The sequence below is a fragment of the Haemaphysalis longicornis genome, unplaced genomic scaffold, assembly GCF_048455015.1.
Source record: "Haemaphysalis longicornis isolate Haplotype H1 unplaced genomic scaffold, Haemaphysalis longicornis Haplotype H1 scaffold_12, whole genome shotgun sequence".
NCBI classification, from domain to species: Eukaryota; Metazoa; Arthropoda; class Arachnida; order Ixodida; family Ixodidae; genus Haemaphysalis; species Haemaphysalis longicornis.
Window position 1 is genome coordinate 11,029,660 of NW_027526225.1, and position 20,287 is coordinate 11,049,946.

General features: G+C 48.2%; 1 pseudogene; it reads left to right on the forward strand.

The window, feature by feature from the left end:
* The first annotated feature begins 953 nt into the window (after positions 1-953).
* Positions 954-14,660, forward strand: LOC144161868 (uncharacterized; annotated as a pseudogene).
* The last annotated feature ends 5,627 nt before the right edge of the window (positions 14,661-20,287 follow it).

Sequence of the window (20,287 nt, forward strand, 5' to 3'; positions counted from 1 at the left end):
TCCGATGCTGCCCACTACCCTGTTCACGTCTATCACTTCAAGCCCAAGTTCCCTGCCGCACCTCACGATCTCGCTGTTAGCAGCGAGTACTGCCCGTTCGGTGTGCACGCTCTGCTTCATCACCTCCGGCACGGTGCAGACTGCAATGCGCACATTTGGGGCCGTCGCCCGCAGGTCCTTTACCCCCTTCGCTATCTCCTGGCCAAGTTTTCCCTCCTCTCCCTTTAGAACATCGTTAAGCCCCGCGGCAATCACCACCAGGTTTCTAGCTTTACTAGACAAGGCCAGCTGCCCCTTCGCTGCAGTCATCACCGTCTGCATCGTTTGACCTGGGAAACACCCCACCTTCACACGCTTCTCCCCCTTTACCCTTTACACTATGGCAGCGCTGCTCCTCTTCATGTTAGAGTCACCCGCAATGATTACCACACTATCATCTGCCACGTGCCGCTCTTTACTGGTACCTGGGTTATCGACTGGTTTTGCTGTCCTATCTTGCAGCACGTGGGAGTAGCTGTTGCCTTTCGTTGCTCCCACCCCCGGTGTCACCTCGGTGCATGCCTCCGCTTCGCTGCATGGGCCGAGGAGGTCGTCATTTGTTGGCGAAATGACGCTCCATTCTAGCTTCCTCTCAGCTGCTTCTAACTTTCCCTCAACGGCCCTCCGTTCATCGCGTTCGTTACTTAGCGCTGCCTCCAGTTCTGCAACCCGCTTAGCTAACACCGAGCAGAGTCCTTCAATTTTGTACTGGTCACGAAACTGCTCCGTAACTCAATGGGAGAGCTTCATATGCTGCGCTTGGGTGCCGCGCGGTGGCCCCACCATCTCACTGAGGTCACTCGTCGGGCTGGTCGGGCGGCGTTGCGCTGGCTCGATCGACGCTGCGAGTTGTGTTTGCTTTGGTGGGAAACGTGCATATCGTGCTGTTGTGATGTGGCGTTAGGGCAGCGACGATGCCGAACGTGTGTTGTGTCCCGGGATGTCGTTCGGGGTACAAGGGCACAACAGAAAAAGTTTCCTTGTTCTGTTTACCCAGCGACGGCGTTCTGCGCGAGAAATGGAGGCGCGCCATTCCAAGGCAAGAAACGGAAGACTTTTGCTTCGACTCTAAGTATGTGAGAGTGTGCGAGAAGCATTTCGATGACAGTGACATTGTCCGTGCAGATGAATTTGTTGTAAATGGTGAAAAAGTGTCACTTCCGCACGACAAGCTGCTTCTGAAGGCTGGTGCCATTCCAAGGAAGTTTGACGGCTTGCCAGCGTATTTGACTAAGCCGAAGCAGCGGTCACGGACCCTGACAAGAAGGCCTCCAGCGAAGCGACGTCGTGAATCGTCCTCATGTGACCGTACACCAGACGTTCACGCCAAACCAGGCACGTCGGACGCCGCGTCGTGTGATGAAGGTGAGTTTACGTCCAATGTTGTTTTAAGTTTCTTGCCCGTGCAGTGATTATATCGGTGAAATTTCGAAGCAGTGTGTGAGCTGAAAATGCGCTATTTGAAACGATTTTTCAAATCGTTTTGCAGATATTGCGCTGCCCACAGATCTTGTCGGCGAGGGGCCAACGCGCACTTCAGACTCGGCGTGCCAAACATGAATATACCAGCCCTCTCGCCGAGGTTATACTGCTGAAGTGTCAACTTCGAGCAACTAAACAGCAGCTGACCTTGTGTCAAACGAAATTGGCAAAGATGAGAGTGCAAGCGAGCAAGCACAAAAAGCTTGAAGAAAGCCTTCAAAAAATGTCGGCCCGCACGAAGTTGATTTTTGATCAGTGCGTGATGAAGGCGAACACCAAGTCTGCGAAAGCTGCGAGGTAAGTTTAGAAAACAGGCCAGCGCGTGTATGATGTTTGGGAGCAGTGTTGGTGTATTTTCGGGTCAAATTTGGTTCTGTAGATTACCCCACCATCCTTCTTCGCTGAAAATACACTTTAATGTTAACATTCCTCGGGCATGTTGAGAATATTGATTCAACAGGCCATATGCGTGTCACCACATCGATTTTGATTCAGCACCACCTATTTGTTATTACAGTCAAACCCAGCTTTAACGGACCCGGATAGAGCGAATTATGCTATATAATGCCGCGAACCATGCATTGAGTTTGTTTATTTGTGTTTTGGTTTTACCGCCCGGCTGCGCCGGTCTTTGTTATCTCTGTGCCAAGGGAAGCGCGTGTTCCATTCTTTCTTTCTGTGCCGCAAGTGTTATCTGTTCTGATAGGGAGAGCATTCCGATCTAACGTGAACAGCCCGGAATAATCTTCTTGGATATACAATGTTCTTGATGCGAATCGACGGTTCGAGAACCGCGCGCGCCGAAAGATAAAACGCCGGCAGAGCAGACGCCGGGGTATTCGATTCTGCGACGTTCGCCGACGCACGTCACTTTGTAGACCGCTGTTTCGCCGCCTCTGTATTCTTTTGAGTTGTTAGGGCAGCACAAGTTCGCTCCAATAAACTTGTTTCTTTTCCAAAACACCTGCGTCGTCCCTGGCTTCGTCACATCTGGTGAAGGTGCGGGGTAGCACCCTTCATGCCCACTACAACCTCAGAAAGCCGCCAAGCCAGTCCTTTGTTCTTTCCAGTCTCCTTTGTTCTTTCTCAAAAGTTTTCGAAAAAGTAGTACACCGTTATCTCTTGTCCAAAATCCGGCCCCTCATTCATAGTAATCAGCACGGTTTTATACCTGCCCGGTCCGTCGAATCAAACCTTGCCTGCTTTCTGAGTGACGCCAGCAAGTACATACTTTCACGTCAACAAATGGACGCCATCTACTTCGACTGCAGCAAGGCCTTCGACCGCGTAAACCATGATTTGCTCCTTCGCAAACTGTCTTCTTATGGCTTGGCTCCTGCTTTCTGCGAGTGGTTTGCAACCTACCTCAAACAGAGAACAAACTTTGTTCAGTACGCTGGTGCTAAGTCTCGCAGCTTCACTGTACCGTCCGGGGTTCCCCAGGGCTCTATTCTCGGTCCTTTATTGTTTAACTTATTTGTGAATGATGTGCAGTTAATTATAAAGCATTCATCTCTATTGCAGTTTGCAGACGACATGAAACTCTATCGCGCAGTGGGATCACAGGCGGACTGCGCCCAGCTTCAACGCGACGTACAAGCAATCTCCCTCTGGTGCAAAACTAACTACTTAGATTTGAATCCATTGAAGACCGTTACAATTACATACACTCGAAAAACCTCTCCTTTAACCTTCCCATACCAGCTCGACTCTCTGACGATAAGAAGAGTAAGCGAAACACGTGATTTGGGCGTTCTGATGGATTCGAAACTACGATTCACACCGCATGTAAACTACCTCGCACGCTCATCTCTTCGGACTTTGGGCGCTATCTCTCGTGCAACAAGGGACTTCTCAGGAGGTTCGTGTTTCCTTGCTCTGTACAAAGCCCTTGTACTCCCAAAGCTGGAGTTTGCATCGGCAGTCTGGAACTGCATGAGTGCGTCGTCGTCTTTGCGCTTGGAAAGTGTTCAGAAAAGGTTCACGCGCATCTTCTCTCGCCGCTACACCCTACACGAGAAATACGCTTACAAGGATGTCATCACCCCGCACGGGGCACCTTGAGTATTCATGGTGACGGTGTTGGCGACACCGCGGACCCCGAGCCCCCAACATAAACTGTAACCTACCGTGGTGATGTGTTTAAAGGTGAAGGGTAGAAGCCTCAAACGGTGGCCGTCGGAGCCCAGGTCAAGCTCCGGCGGATGGGCTCCCTGTCTGTTTACCAGGCAGGGAGCTCCGGGACCTCTCAGGCTATCAGGGTAAGGTTTGAGAAGAAAGTACCCCCGTCCCCTGCTTTTTTCTATGCTGTATGGAAAATTCAAAACCCCCCTCCAAACGTGATCGGTCCCTGAAAAGGGGCCGCACCGAAGTATCTTTCCCTCCACTTCCAAGCATGAGCTTCCCAAAGCCAGACAAATACTCTCGTTTCCTTGTTATCGAATCTCTTGACTCAGCTCGCCCTCTTGCTTCACAATCAGTATTTTTAATTACAAAATACCTTGATGGAATAATTGGGAAAACCTACAATGCCAAAAAACAACGCACAGGTGAAGTCCTTGTAGAAGTAAAAAACCAACAGCAGGCAACCACACTTCTTGGTCAGACGAAAATGGTCGATCTGGACATCAGGGTCACACCCCACCGCAGCCTGAATAGCTCGCAGGGTGTGATCTCTGAGGCAGATCTTCTTAATGAGACAGATGCCGACATTCTTGAAGGTCTAAAGGATCAGGGTGTCACAGCCGTGCGCCGCATTACGATGCGTAGAGATGATAAGGTAATCCCCACGAAACACATATCCTGACCTTCAACTGCTCCTCACTTCCTGACCATATCAACGCAGGGTTCATCCGATGCTCCATTCGTCCTTACATTCCAAACCCGCGCCGCTGCTTTAAGTGCCAGCGGTTCGGGCACGGAACCAACTCCTGCCGTGGTCGTCTGACCTGCGCAAAGTGCGCTCAGCATGATCATCCTTCCGATAATTGTCCATCGTCAACCCTCACCTGCGCCAACTGCCAGGGACCCCATGCCGCCTACTCTCGAACGTGCGAGAAGTTTAAGCAGGAGAAGGCGATCATTAATGTGAAGGTAACTGAGAACATCACCTTCCCAGAGGCGCGAAAGAGGTTCGCCTCTTTCCCTCTGGGGAGGTACGCAAACGCGGCTCGCCGGGGGGCGGAACGGCGTCTGGTGTCCACAGGGACCCAGTTCAGCGAGTCTGACCTGGTCCCTGCCCCGCCCCCCCCCCCCTGGGTTGCCTCTGGCAGCCCAACCCGCGACCACGCCGCTTGCTGAGGCAGCAGCGGTTGTGGTGCAAACGTCTTCCGTCGGGACCGGTGCCGCTCCCGCCTCTGTCTCCCCGTCCTCCAGTGCGTTGGAGGGTACCGAGGTGATGGACACCACGGGCCCCGCACCGGTTCCCACCGCACCGCCCGTGCCACCTCTGGCGCCCCGGACGCCCTCGGCGGTGGCGGCTCAAACGAAGGGCTCTCGAGGGGGGGCCAAGTCCGGGGGGCCCGGTCCGTCGGGCACCCCTCGGACATCCGACGACGACATGGATGTCGGGCCGTTCCTGCTTGCAACGCAGCGCAAGGAACGCGTCCCGACGCCAAAGCCTCCCGACAAGCCAAAAAAGGCGAGAGTCACAGCCCCGAAAGACGACACATAAACAAACACACACACTCCAGTAGCTCTCACACTAAATAATGGGAAGAGAAAACATAATTCAATGGAACTGTAGAGGCCTTCTTAAAAATCTTGACGATGTATACGAAATACTGCATGCTAATCAGCCAAGTGTCATGTGTCTTCAGGAGACGCATTTGAATTCCAAGCACACAAATTTCTTAAATAGGTACATGGTCTTCAGAAAGGACAGGGATGGCTGCACACACTCTTCGGGCGGTGTAGCCATAATAGCCCGGAAATCCCTAGCATGCCACCCTGTCGCTCTCAACACCGTCCTTGAGGCTGTAGCAATACGCACAATAATTTTTAATAGGTTGATAACGGTATGCTCCATATACATTCCTCCTGATGTCACACTTTTGAGCTCTGACTTCGAGGCGCTGGTCGACCAGCTGCCCGAACCCTACATCCTAACAGGCGACCTTAATGCACACAACTCTCTTTGGGGCTCCTCCAGAACGGATGCCCGAGGTCGCCTGATAGAGAAATTTCTTACATCTTCAGGAGCATGCCTTTTCAACCAAAAGCAGCCTACATACCATAACTTAGGACATAATACGTACTCATATCTCGACTTGGCTATTGGTTCTGCAATTCTCTTTCCATGTCTTGAGTGGGGCGTGGGCACGGACCCATATGGTAGTGACCACTTCCCCACATCCCTAACATACATAGGTAAAGGCCCATGCAGTCCATCTTCCCATAACAGGTTTAATGAATCAAAAGCAAACTGGAGTACATTCACAGAAACATCTAAACTACACCACACAACCATAAAACACCTACACGTTGAGGAAGCAGCCCAACTCGTCATGGCGCACATAGTCGACGCCGCCGAAAAGTCCATGCCCCAGGCCTCCAGTGCGTCCCGCAACCCAAGGAGGCCCTGGTGGAACGAGGACTGCAGGCGGGCGCGAGAGGCCCAGAACAAGGCGTGGGGTGTCCTTCGCCGGTACCCCACGTCAGATAACCTCATTTCGTTTAAACGGGCAAAGGCTCTTGGGAAGCGAGTGCGTCGTGAGGCGAAAAGGGAGAGTTGGCGCACCTTCCTCACTTCCATCACCTCATACACCGACACACACAAAGTCTGGACACGAATACGAAAACTAAAAGGACAACAGACACATAGCCTGCCCCTTGTTAGTACAACAGGGGACTCACTGGAAGACCAGGCTAACACACTTGCACAACACTTCGAACACGTGTCCAGTTCAGCACACCACACAAAAACGTTCATGAAACACAAGACATCTGTAGAAAAGAAGTCCCTGCGTGATAACAACAAGTCGCACACTTCTTACAATTCTCCTTTTTCAATTTATGAGCTGAAGGTTGCTCTGAACGCATGTAAGCCTTCAGCTCCAGGTGCAGACAAAATCACATACACCATGATACAACACCTACACCCAGACACTCTTGAAACACTCCTACATCTATACAACAACATATGGCTTTCGGGGCACATTCCTCGTTCTTGGAGAGAGGCCATAGTGGTGGCTTTCCTGAAGGAAGGAAAGGACCCTTCCTCTCCCGCTAGCTATCGGCCCATCGCCCTCACAAGCTGCCTGTGCAAGCTCCTCGAGAAGATGATAAATAGGAGACTCATGTACTTTCTTGAGTACAATGGTCTTCTCGAGAGCTGCCAGGCAGGCTTCAGGGTGGGGCGGTCCACCAACGACCAACTCGTCGCGCTCGAGTCCTATATAAAGGACGCCTTCATTCACAAGCAGTTTTGCACAACGGTATTTTTTGACCTTGAGAAGGCCTATGACACCGCTTGGCGTTACGGGATCCTCTGTGACCTAAAGTCTTTCGGTGTTTCGGGCCATGTGCTCAACACCCTTGCTAGTTATTTGTCCGAAAGAACGTTTCGCGTGAGAGTAGGTAGCACACTCTCAAGAGTTCATGTGCAAGAAAACGGCGTTCCGCAAGGTGGAGTGCTAAGCTGCACTCTGTTCATAGTTAAGATGAACTCCCTTGGGAAGGCACTGCCACCTACAATTTCTTATTCAATGTATGTAGACGACATCCAGGTATCTTTTAAATCATGTAATATGTCCAGCTGTGAGCGTCAATTCCAGCTCGGTGTCAAAAAACTTGCCAGCTGGGCAGGCAAAACGGTTTTAAACTTAACCCAGAAAAAAGTACCTGTGTTATCTTCTCCAGGAGGCGTGGGATCCATCCGGACCCAGACATTATCCTTAATGGCGTATCGATTCCTGTGAGGAAGGAACACAAGTTTTTAGGTGTGGTGTTGGATGAAAGGCTTACGTTCATCCCTCACATTAAACTATTGAAACAAATGTCTAAAGGCTCTCAACATTCTTAAAATCTTGTCCCACCAGTCGTATGGAACGGATAAGCAACTCCTGTTACGTATTTTCAGAAGCCTAGTGGGGTCTAGATTGGACTATGGGAGTGTTGTGTATGGGTCAGCCACTAAAACAGCACTTAAAATGCTCGACCCAGTGCTTCACTTGGGGCTTCGCCTCTCTTGTGGCGCATTCCGTACGAGCCCTGTACAGAGTCTTTACGCAGAGTGTGACAAATGGTGCTTATCACACCAGCGAACCTATGTTGACTTGTTATATGCCTCTAAAATTTCATCAATGGACAACCATCCTTTTAAACCGGTTTTTATTGATACATCCACATCAAAGCTCTTTTTAAATCGCCCATCCATTCCTGTTCCCTTCTCGCTCAGAGTAAGGGACGACGTTACTATTCATGAGGTCTCCTTTGTAGACACATTCAAGTCATCTATTACCGATCTTGTAGCACCATGGCATCTTCATCCTGTTGCATGTGACTTGTCGTTCTTAAAATACAATAAGAACAGGACACCAAAAAGTGTGATTTTGCAGCATTTCATGTTTATACAGGATAAATACAAGGCTGCAGAGTTTTTCAGCGATGCATCTAAAACGTCCACTGCGGTGTCCTGTGCTGCGCATGGGCCCAATTTTGAAGCATGTAGAACAATGAATGTTAATACAAGTATTTTTACGGCAGAAGGATATGGCATATTTCTGGTTGTAAGTCACATAGTTGAACATCGTATTCTTACATCCGTCATTTATACAGATTCGTTGAGCGTCGTCCGTGCATTATCATCCGGAAAGTCATCAAAAAACCATGTCATTAATCTTGTATTCAAAACAATTATGGTAGTTTATTCCTCAAACCTTGGGGTGACTGTGTGTTGGGTGCCAGGCCATTCTGGCATTGGCGGTAATGAAGTGGCGGATGAAATAGCCGCCAATGCTGCACTCCGAAACTCAGTAGACATGGCAACACTACCGTACACAGACCTCAAGCCACACATTAGACAACAACTCCGTAAAACTTGGCAAGCAGACTGGAGCGAACAGACAGACAACAAACTACACGTAATAAAACCACACTTGGGACAATACACAACTGACTCACACAACAGGCACATTGAAGTTACCTTAGCTAGATTACGGATAGGCCATACACATGTGACGCACTCGCACCTGCTCACGGGATCTCCAAGACCCCTGTGTAGCAGGTGTCGGGAGGGCCTATCCGTAGTCCACATACTCATACAATGCAAGGCACTTGACACAACACGACACAAACACTTCAGAGAACTCTACAGACAACATATTCCCCTACATCCATCGTTTTTCCTAGGTGATGATGCCATTGTTTCCGTGAAACGTGTGTTTGAGTATTTGTCAGAAGTCAAGTTTTTAAACCTCATTTCCTATCACGCATCATGAAATCTCGCCCTATACACCAGCCATGCTCATTATCTTTATTGATCTTACTATGTCCAGTTTACTCTTTTTATACCTGTCCTTTGTGGTAATCACTTCTTTTCATTAAATAACTTCTCTGGCGCTCTTTGCCCTCGTCGGCCTTGCGCCATTAAAGAAAAAAACCATCATCATCATCAAGGATGTCATCAAGCGGCTGAAGCTCGAAGAACTGCAATCTAGACGCACAAACCGCGATTTAGTGTTTTTATTCAAGTGTATCCACTCCAGATTCGACAGCCCGAAATTAGTGAGCTCTGTTCGGCTAAGGGCACCAATTCGAGCTCTCCGCCCCCACCTTTGCTTTGATGTGACCCACCTTTGCTTTGATGTGACCACCTCAGAGATGCTGTCTCCAGTGTGCCGTGTGCAACGTGTGTACAATGATGACTTTCGTGCATCTTTGGACGTCTTTTCCGGCAATGTTAACTCTTTTAAACGCGCCCTGAAAAATGCATGCATTTGAAGCCGCTGTTGCCCATTCAGTATGGTATAGAAGTTATCTCGTGTTCGTGTTTTCCGTTCCCTTCCCATTTTCTACCCTTGCACCGTTTGCCGTACACATACTCCCGTGCACCTATGTATGTGTGTCCGCAGGTGTGTGTGCATGCATGCACGTGCGCATTTGCCTGCACTTGTTCACCTTCACATGCACCCGCGTGGGCATGCGTGTATGTATGTTTTGTTTGCACTCACGAGCGTATGTGCCGTGCATACATATACATTTTGCTTTATATGTACTTATTACCAGTATCCATGTTCCCCAGTAAGTTACGAAGGTGGATCGTACTGACTTTGCGTGTATGCCAATGTACTTTGTAGTATACCTTGTCACAAGCCCTGTCTCAGCGCGTGCTAATGCACCTGACTGTAATCTTAATTCCTTAAATGTATAAATTGAGTGTGTGTGTGTGTGGGTGTGTGTGTGTGTGTGTGTGTGTGTGTGCGCGTGTGTGTGTGCGTGTGTGCGTGTGTGTGCGTGTGTGTGTGCGTGCGTGTGCGTGCGCGCATGCGAGCGTGCTTACGTGTGTGTGAGTGCGTGTGCGTGCCTGCGAGCACGCGCGTGTGCGGTGGTACTATGTACTTTGTGATCCCTGCACTTCATAACCAGTCTCCATGTTTTACCGTTTGTTTATCTGTGTGTCGCCCTATCCTTTTTGTGTGCACCACCCAAGAAGGCCTAGTGCTGTTGGTGGGCACCACCCAATAAACAACAATAAACAACAAGAGCCAGCCTCCGCCGGCAAGATTTACCACCCGAGTTCGGTCTGCTACCGGAGGAAGCGAAGAAGAAAGACGTCGAACCAGCGACATGGTTCACCAAGCCGATCGTCCCGTCGTTCTGCCGCAGCCACGGGATCCGCCATCATTCCGAGGAGCCCCCACAGAAGACCCAGAAGAATGGTTGGAGAAACTGGAGCGTGTCCGGAAATTCAACAGGTGGGAGTCCGGAAATTCAACGGACGTTCAACCCGCTTTGTCCAAAAACAAAGCGGGTGCGAAAAGGTAATCGCCTATGCCAGCCGTGGTCTGTCGAAGGAGAAGAAAAACTACTCTGCCTCTGAAAAAGAGTGCCTGGCCATTATATGGCCGATTTCAAAATTTCGCCCATACGTGTATGGAAGACCATTCAAGGTTGTGACCGACCACCACGCGCTGTGTTGGCTCGCCAATTTGAAGGACCCCTCTGGCCGTCTTGGGCGGTGGAGCTTGCGCCTGCAGGAGTTCGACGTTACAGTCGTTTATAAATCCGGCAGGAAACACTCCGACGCCGACTGCCTGTCCCGCGCCCCCGTCGAACCACCAGCACAAGACTCTGATGAAGACAGCGCGTTCTTCGGAATCGTGACGGAGAGCGACGTAGCCGCCCAGCATCGTGCCGACCCTGACTTACGCGTTATAATCGACTACCTCGAGGGATGCAACGTCACCGTACCTAGAACATTCAAACGCAGCTTACCAGCATTCAGCCTGAGAAACTCCGTCCTCGTGAAGAAGAATTTCAGCCCCGGAATGAGAACAAATTACCTTCTTGTCATCCCCGCAGACCTTCGTGACGAAATTTTGGAAGCGTGCCCCGACGACCCGTCTTCCGGACATCTCGGCATAGCCCGCACAATTGGAAAAATCAAGGCGAAGTACTACTGGCCGCGCCTTACATCCGACGTCACCCACTACGTCCGGAGCTGCCGTGACTGTCAGCGACGAAAAACGCCACCGACGAGACCCGCCGGACTTCTGCAGCCGATCGCCGTCCCATCAAGGCCCTTCCAACAAATTGGAATGGACCTTCTGGGCCCGTTCCCTACGTCACGATCTGAGAACAAATGGATTGTCGTAGCAACAGACTACATGACGCGCTACGCGGAGACCGCCGCTCTTCCGAGGGGGACTGCACAAGAAGTCGCCAAGTTTTTCATAAGACAAGTTGTGCTGCGACATGGAGCCCCTGAAGTCCTCATCACGGACCGCGGAACGGCCTTTACTGCGGAGCTGATGCAAGGAATCTTACGCTACAGCAACACGGATCACCGAAGAACGACGGCGTACCACCCCCAAACGAACGGACTAACGGAACGTTTGAACAAGACGATTGCGGATATGCTGTCCATGTACGTCGACGTTGAACATAAGACTTGGGACGAAGTGCTCCCGTATGTCACGTACGTTTGCGTACAACACGGCTATCCAAGAAACCACGCCGACGACACCGTTCGAGCTCGTCTACGGAAGACTGCCGACTACAATGCTTGACCCCATGCTGCCTCACGTAGAAGACGACGACCTGAACGCCGACGTCCAAGGATGCGCCTTCAGCGTGCAGAGGAGGCCCGCCAGCTCGCTCGAGTTCGTGTAACGGACCAGCAGTTGGTGGATGCCGGCCGCTACAACCTCCTACGCCGAGCCACCGAGTACCACCCAGGGGATCGTGTGTGGGTTTGGACTCCCATCCGACGACTGCGAACTGAGTGAGAAACTTCTGCGACGATATTTCGGACCCTACAAGATTCTACGACGTGTTGGCCAACTTACCTACGAAGTGATCCCCGATGGTGACTCCGGCACATCACGACGACACACGCGGCCCGAAGTCGTCCACGTTGTTTGCTTAAAACCTTTCTACAGACGATGGCGAACTTTTACTTTTGTCGCTTATGTTAGCATCGGGTCAATGCACTCTTAGAGGGGGGTAATGCCGCGAACCATGCATTGAGTTTGTTTATTTGTGTTTTGGTTTTACCGCCCGGCTGCGCCGGTCTTTGTTATCTCTGTGCCAAGGGAAGCGCGTGTTCCATTCTTTCTTTCTGTGCCGCAAGTGTTATCTGTTCTGATAGGGAGAGCATTCCGATCTAACGCGAACAGCCCGGAATAATCTTCTTGGATCTACAATGTTCTCGATGCGAATCGACGGTTCGAGAACCACGCGCGCCGAAAGATAAAACGCCGGCAGAGCAGACGCCGGGGTATTCGATTCTGCGACGTTCGTCGACGCACGTCACTTTGTAGACCGCTGTTTCGCCGCCTCTGTATTCTTTTGAGTTGTTAGGGGAGCACAAGTTCGCTCCAATAAACTTGTTTCTTTTCCAAAACAACTCCGTCGTCCCTGGCTTTGTGACAATATCGAACAAAAATATTCAGTTACGGATATACACGGGAAACATATTCCTTATAACGAAGTTCACATCCGATATATCGAACTCTGGGCACCTAGAATGGCCGCCGAAATGCATCATCTCGGAGCGGCGATTGAGATGGGGATTGGCCCCGACCACGGAGCAAGAGCCGCGACTGAGACATTGAGCCTCGCACGGAGCGACGTGACGCCCAATACTTTCCGGAACTGTTTCCGATGCGCGGGACTCGCGACGGAACCCGCCCAGTCAGTGAGTGCGGACCAAGAAAACAGCATCGGTGAACTGTGGGAAGAGCTCGCCAACGTTCCCAATGATGTCTCCAGTGAAATCCGTCCGACGCTTATAATGAAGCGCTTTCGGCAGTTGACGTGCTCCGCCAGTGCGTCTTTGATTTTTGAGAGAAGGCTATGCTAGTTGAAGCCGCCAAAACGAAAGTGAATACGATAATCACCGTTTTTTTCTTTTTTTCTGCAACGTGGGCCGTTAAGGCGGAAAGTAGCTTTGATACTTGCAATAAATGGGTTATTTTGGTCTGGTAATGGCTACTGTACTGTGTTCGTTTCTACATACGCGGATGGCGGAGTTGGGGAGGAGGCGGGGGGCTCCCGCGGGTTGCGAAGTCGTAACAATAAGCTCGTTATAGGCGAGTTCGGCTATATCGAACTATTGGATATATCGAACTCATCGCGGTGCATATTGCAGTTCGCTATAAACGGGTTTGACTGTATTACAGCAGTTTCAAATAAAAGTTGTGTTTGCTTTCCACAGCATTCCTTTTATCCTCAATGTGCTAACAGTCTCACTTTGCAGTGTGTGCTGCTTATTGAGGATGAATACATTTACAGATGAATGACTTTTTATACATTTTCTTATTGCCCATACAGCAAGGTTGCAGAATGCGCTGCATTTTTGCAACGTGTCAAATGCTAGGGTTGCATAACAAACGATATGCCAGAGAAACACCAGATTGCATGAATTGATCCTGAACATGGTTTCTCTGTGCCACTGTTTATTGGGCTTTGAGCGCATGCAGTTCGAAAGAAGCACACAGCATGTCATGACATGGGGTATTATTGAAGCACCTATGCATGAACCTGGTATAATGTGCTTGCATCTTTTTAGCATTTTCGCTTCTGTAAATACATGTGAAATGCATTGTGAAACAACTTTATTATTTAATGCATGTGTTTGAGTACGATGAGCCCACTCTACTATTTTTGGTGTCTGGTGCACACACGTTATGCATGCATATAAAGGATCTTGTCTGTGTCATGTACATGCATGCAATTCCAAATGCACTGCACGGATGTTTCTTATCCTGCAGGCCCACTATGTAGCATGTTTCAAAATGTGAGAACAGTTTCCTACTTTTCTCTTTAGGTACAGGAAAGAATGGCTATATGACTGTCTCCTTCTGAAGGTTAAGTCGACGTCTGTGTACACGTTCCTTCATGAGAACGAATTTCTTCCTCTCCCTACCCCCGCACTCTGTACACTTACATGAAGAACCTGAAAGCGGACTTTGGGTTTGATGCAAATTTGTTTGCTGTTCTGAACGAAAAGCTTGCAGCGGTCCCAGAGAGAGAACGACGAGGTTTGGAGCAATATCTATATTTGAAATCAAAGTCAGCGCCTGTGGCTTTTGACATTGTTCCTAAGCCATTTCTTTTTTGCAGGAGTACTCATGTTTGATGAGATGAGTGTTCGCAAAAGCCTCCATGTCAGAGAATCTGATATGGCCCTGCTTGGAAAAGTCAACTTTGCTGAACACACCAGGCCAGGGGATAACGAGAAAGACGCTGATCATGTGTTGGTGTTCCTGTTTCGCCCCTTTCTTGGGGGCTGGTCGCAAACTGTGGGAACATTCTGCGCTTCCAGTGCTGCTCCTGGTTCTGTTGTGGCCAAATTGCTGCTGAAGTGCATTGTGCACTTGGAAAATTCTGGCGCTGTTGTCCAAGCTGTGACATGCGACAATTCTACAAGCAACCGGTCAGCCTTGATGTCGTTGGGTAACAACTTCTTCCTGTAACAATCCTACAGTACTGCTGTAATGTATGGTTATATAGCTCAAATGTATTCCTTCTAGGCATAAATGGGGACAGAAAAAACCCACAAACCTCAGGGGTGGTTGTGAGTGCCATACAAATTTAAGCTACCTTAAACACACCAACATCTAAGGAAATGATTATGATCTGTAGAAAAGGTGTGTATAAAGAAATGACTGTACGGCGGTTTAAAGAGCAGTAGAAATTTAGGTGATAAATGATTCACACTTAGTGAAATGGCAGGACAACAATAAAACAACAAACAACTTTAGAAACAACTTATTGAATTCTGGTTAGGAAAACAAAGTTGCACTATTTCAATATTTCACAGAAAGTGATATGATTTGGGAACAAACGAAAAAACGGGGAACACGGAAATGATTGAATTTTAGTTACAAGAAGACAGATTTACATGACTACGTGATTCACACCAAGTGATACGCTCAAAGAACAATAACACAAAATAAAAACCCATGGAAGCACGGAAATGATTCAATGGTAATTCAATGGTGCATGCCTCCATCATCAGTTATGGCTAGGTAATCCTTGAACAGTTTGCGTTCGTTGTGGTGCCAGAAACTGCCAAAATAGTTGCAGACCGGATTGGTTGGAAAGTGAGTAAACATTTCATGGTCCAAAGGCTTAAACAAATTTAATACCTCTTCTAGCAATAAAAACTAAGAAGCCGCAGGTTGTCGACAAAGCTGATATTTGCGCAGGATGTGACTGACAATAAAAATCTGGGCCCTATACATTGTCTGGTAAAAGAGTTTGATGTCTGTAACTACACGAAGATATCTAGTTACACACAATGCAGGATGCCACTCGCAGGTGGAAAAAAGCGTGTTTCCTGTTTCCCAAACCAGGAGTAGTCCTGCCCCAAGTTGACCGTCAACAGTATCTTGAGCAGGCGCCTTGTGCAGACTGTTGCAGTAGCACCTCCCTTGCAAGCCAGTTCATCAATCTAGCCATGGGTACTGGAAAATCTGTGTTCTTAACACAGCTTTTTAAGACTGGTATAATACAGAATGGCCGCTTACTATTGTTCCTAAAAAAGACAGTATGACAGCTGCATCCGACCGGTACTCGCCTACGGGGCAGAAACTTCCAGGCTAACTAAAAGGGTCTAACTTAAATTAAGGACGACCTAGCAGGCAATAGAACGCTAGAAGATGGGCGTAACATTAAGGGACAGGAAGAGAGCGGAGTGGATATAATTTAATGTCAGCACTGGCACTACTATGGCAACCTTAACACTAACTATGACAGCTAATGTGAGGTACCACTATATATAGGAACTATATTTCGTGGATGGGGACTCTGAGGACATTCTAGCTCAGCTACAGGTCCAATCTGAACTTGTAAAATATTTTTCTGTGTCTATCCTAACCGCTTGGTGGATTTAAGTGACAATATATACACGGATGAAGCCACGTCCACAAAATGTTGCAAAAAGAAACATGCACAAACCCGGACATCGTCACTGCCATGGACGTATACTTCCTGCAGCAGAATGGCGAGGTGGTCTATTTGGTATATATGCATAACTACACCTTCAAAAAGCACATCACTGAAAAAATCGTCATGTTGTCTTGTTCGCTTGTCCAGCTAGGCCTATATTTTTATTGAAGTAAACGTTGTACAGCAGGAAGCATCAAAGTAGTGCAAGAAATTTTTACAGCACAATCACATTCACACATAGTCTAAGTTGCACCAGTGACCAGCCTGCAACATGTAAGTTATTAGCAAACGACAGGCCATACACCAGAATCATACTCTGCCTTAAACCTCTGAAATCGCAAATGCTGTGTTACTCTTATCACCAAGGTGTGTTACACATTAAATTCATTCAGCTGAAGATTCCATAAGTGACAGAAATTTAACCATTTTTGAATATTTTTACTAGGTTCTGAAAGGTTAATTTACGTTTGCGATTCTGCAGTAAGAGTACGAAGCACAACCAGCCCTGCTCATACTACTGTACCAGTTACGACATGCGTGTAGTTCTGACGTTACAAATAAATTCGGGTTGCATACACGTTGTTCATTCCAACATTTTACGACCTAACTGAGCATGCGAAAAGATTGAACACTCAATCGAAACGGGATAAAAGCACCCAGATGGCATTTTAAACTAATGCTGTACTCTCGGAATTCACTCGGTTTATTATTTTATTTTATAGCTACACGCCCGGCAATCATTAAATTTATTGTGCACATTCTTTTAACGAAAACAATTATGACGAAAAAAAAAACGGCATCTGCAGAAACGAAACAAAAACCAATATCACGCTAAAAGTACACAATGTGCGTGTAACCTATACACGCATATATTCGCACACGCGCTTACATTCGCACACGCACTCATCGCACTCTCGAGCTTCTTTTATTTCATTTCATATCAAAACATTCGCCTAGCAAAACAGGACAGAACACAAACACTTCACCGAACACAGGTCTAGAAATTGCGCGAGAATTGAATCTGTTTACAAACGAAGCAGCCAGGTATAAAGGTCTACCGACAAATCTTCGCAACGCCAAAGCGAGTCCCTCAAATCGTTAGGGCTAACTGCTTACGCGTACCGAAGTTCGAGAGCAACTCTGCTACGTTAATACACATGACAAGAAAACAAGCTTCACTAGTACTCACTTACCTCCACTACTTGGCAGTATTTCTTCGTCCGGTAGATAAATCCATGGTAGTCAAATCACCGAAATAACGAAAGTTGAAGGCGTGCACACCCGCGCCGTCACCGCCTGTAGCACGCGTATCGATACGGAGTGCAGTTAATGAACAACTGTCGGACGATCGGTGTCGCCGCGCAGCGACTTCCTGACTCGTGTTCGTCCGAGGGAAAAACTGGTTCCTGAAAGACACCCAGCTTGATAAAACGCGTCGCGAAAAAGATGCCCAAGTTATTGGTAAATATAGATATTGGTCGCCAATTATATACAAGAAGAGCTTGAGCGTGGGTATTGTTTAAAGAAAACAGTAATTCTACCGACAATCTGAATTACGGCGGTCTGCGGTGGAAATACAGCTGCCGTGTGGTTGTGGGCGCTGTAATTTTACGGTTTGTTCTGAGGCCGCAACCACTTGCAGCGTATTTTCCACGCTTTCGCGCGTCGACATCGCCCCGCGTTGACGGCGTCGGCAAAATGCACGGCGACGTGAGCTGACGCGGGAGGAGGAGGAGGAGGAGAAAACTTTATTGAACAGGTAGATCGAGCTTCGAAGTGGGCGGGGTCCTCAGTCCAGGACTCCGTTGGTGCGGCCTGCTGTCTTCGCCCTTTCAGCGAGCCAAAGCTGCTTACTTAGCTCCGAGCTGGCAAGTTCACTCTCCCACTGCTGCTATGTAGCTGCGCCGATGTCTATGCTGTTCGCCAGATATCAGCGTCGACGCAGCGCCAGAAAGCATCCGAAAGCAGGCAGTGTTGTACACGTTCCTGTAAAATAGGAACGAAAGCTCGTTCCTCGTTCCTTCCCAATTTTGAAACGAGTTCCCGTTACAAGTTACTTTATTGCGAAAGGAACGCGTTCCAGTTCCACTTCGAAAATTGGAACGTGTCGTTACATTAACGTTACAATTAGGTTTTTAAATTAAAATATAGTTTCGGATAATCCTGGGGCGAAATTAAGTGAGGAATTTAAAACTGACATCTAACTACGTATATTATACGGATATTAACACCGCCGGCAGCAGATTATCTGGAGATAATAATAATCAAAAGAAAATCTCCAAGGCGAATTTTTTCAGGGAGCACCGGACAAACTCCAGACGGCGCTAGGACATTTCGGTGCAGGATGTTTCTGTGCGGAAATTTCGGTGTACGGACATTGCGGTGTACGGACATATCGGTGTACGGGCGTTTCGGTGCTCGGACATTTCTCTGTGCGGACATTTCGGTTTGCAAACTTTTCGGCGACCAAATTATCCGGTGCTTGCCTGTTTGCGAGAGCCGTTATATTTTTATTTCCGCTTAACGTGGGATATGGGCAACAATCTGGAGCAGTGAATTTATTTATTGATTGATGCCACGTTTGATCTTTTCCAGGTATTTTTAGAAATTCTACATTTATATATTTTTGCTTAATACCTATTCTTGGGGCACCTGTTTTGCAGCCGATTGAATTCTTTAACACACGTTTTTTTTTTCATTTTAGATTGGTTATTAATTTATATGCGCTCTTTTTTAGCTAAGACCGGTGTTTACGATGGTCCGACGCCTTCTTTGTATTTTTTTAAAATTACACACCCCCAAAATTACAAATTGCATGCACACTCTCAATATCCAAAACGTAAACATTAGCTAGCCCCCCACAATGCAGAAAACCTTATGAAGGGTATTACGTAGGCTGGGCTGCCTTGCTAAAATGAATTTGCGAACACTGGTCTAGGATATTGTCGTAGAGGAAGAACGGGCCTTTTTGAAAACAGCCGTAGCTTCTAATGTCCTAAATCTTGATTAAGGGCGTACAGGTTGTGCATGCAAATTCCACTCATCTTGTTCGGGAAAACCAACCTTCATTTTATGTTTACATGATTACATTCACCAGAATTTAATTCTATGTCCTAGCCCCCACCCCCACCCCCCCTTCCCCCTTCCCGCCTGCACGCTCGAATCTCGTCCACATTTCTTTTTTAGTCATATTATTTTTGGTTTCCCTGCAAATCCTACAGGCGTGGCGGAGTTCACGGTCTCCGAAGCCTCACCGCAGTGATACAGGAAAAAGCTTTACATTCACCAGGAGCTCACGAAACCTCTATAATGTGCAACAAAAAGCCACCCAAAAAGCCTCTGAGAACACAATGGCCACTATAGTTTGCTAGCTACGCCCTTCCGCGCGTCGCGGTCATACCGATGGCGCCCCCAATCCAGGAATCGCTCTTTCTTCGCCTTCAGTCTCCCCATTGGGAATCAACTCTTCAAGTCGCGCATATCATGGACACCCCAGGCATACATTGCTTTCTCCCATTATAAGGAGCAAAAAAATTGAATAAGGCAGTGTGACGAGAGCGGCAGCAGTCGTTTTCAAGTTTTCGAAGTCCAGTTGACGCAATGGTGAACCACAATGACACCCCTCTCTCTCTACCAAGGGGGCTTGTAGCCGCCGGGCTCAGCCTGCCCCTCCCCTAAGTAAGGCCACCGTAAGTGCGATCGTTGGTTGGTTAGTTTTAAGTAGAACCGACACCCAATGCAACAAATACGACATTGGTGGAGAAAATAATTAAAACGGAATGCACACGCGCTTACTACATCGTTTTTCTGTGGCTTTTTTTCTCAGATGTGTGTGTGTGTGTGTGTGAGGGGGGGGCGGGACCGGGGCAGAACGGACTAAAAGCAGCAGCGTCTTGCACCGTTGGGTGAAGTGAAAGCAAAGCGCTTCGATAACACTTAAAGTATTAGGGTTGTTCACATGAATGTTAAAATAAAAAAAAAAAGGTTGAACGCATGCAAATTAACAACGTTAATTTTAACCATCTACTACAGAAATTGGGTTTTACGTGGCAATGCTCCGCGAGGGTTTAGCGTTAGTTTTCACGCACGGCAGCGCAAGCACTAGTCTCGAACGCAAAATCATATCAAGTCACGAAATTACAATATTAAA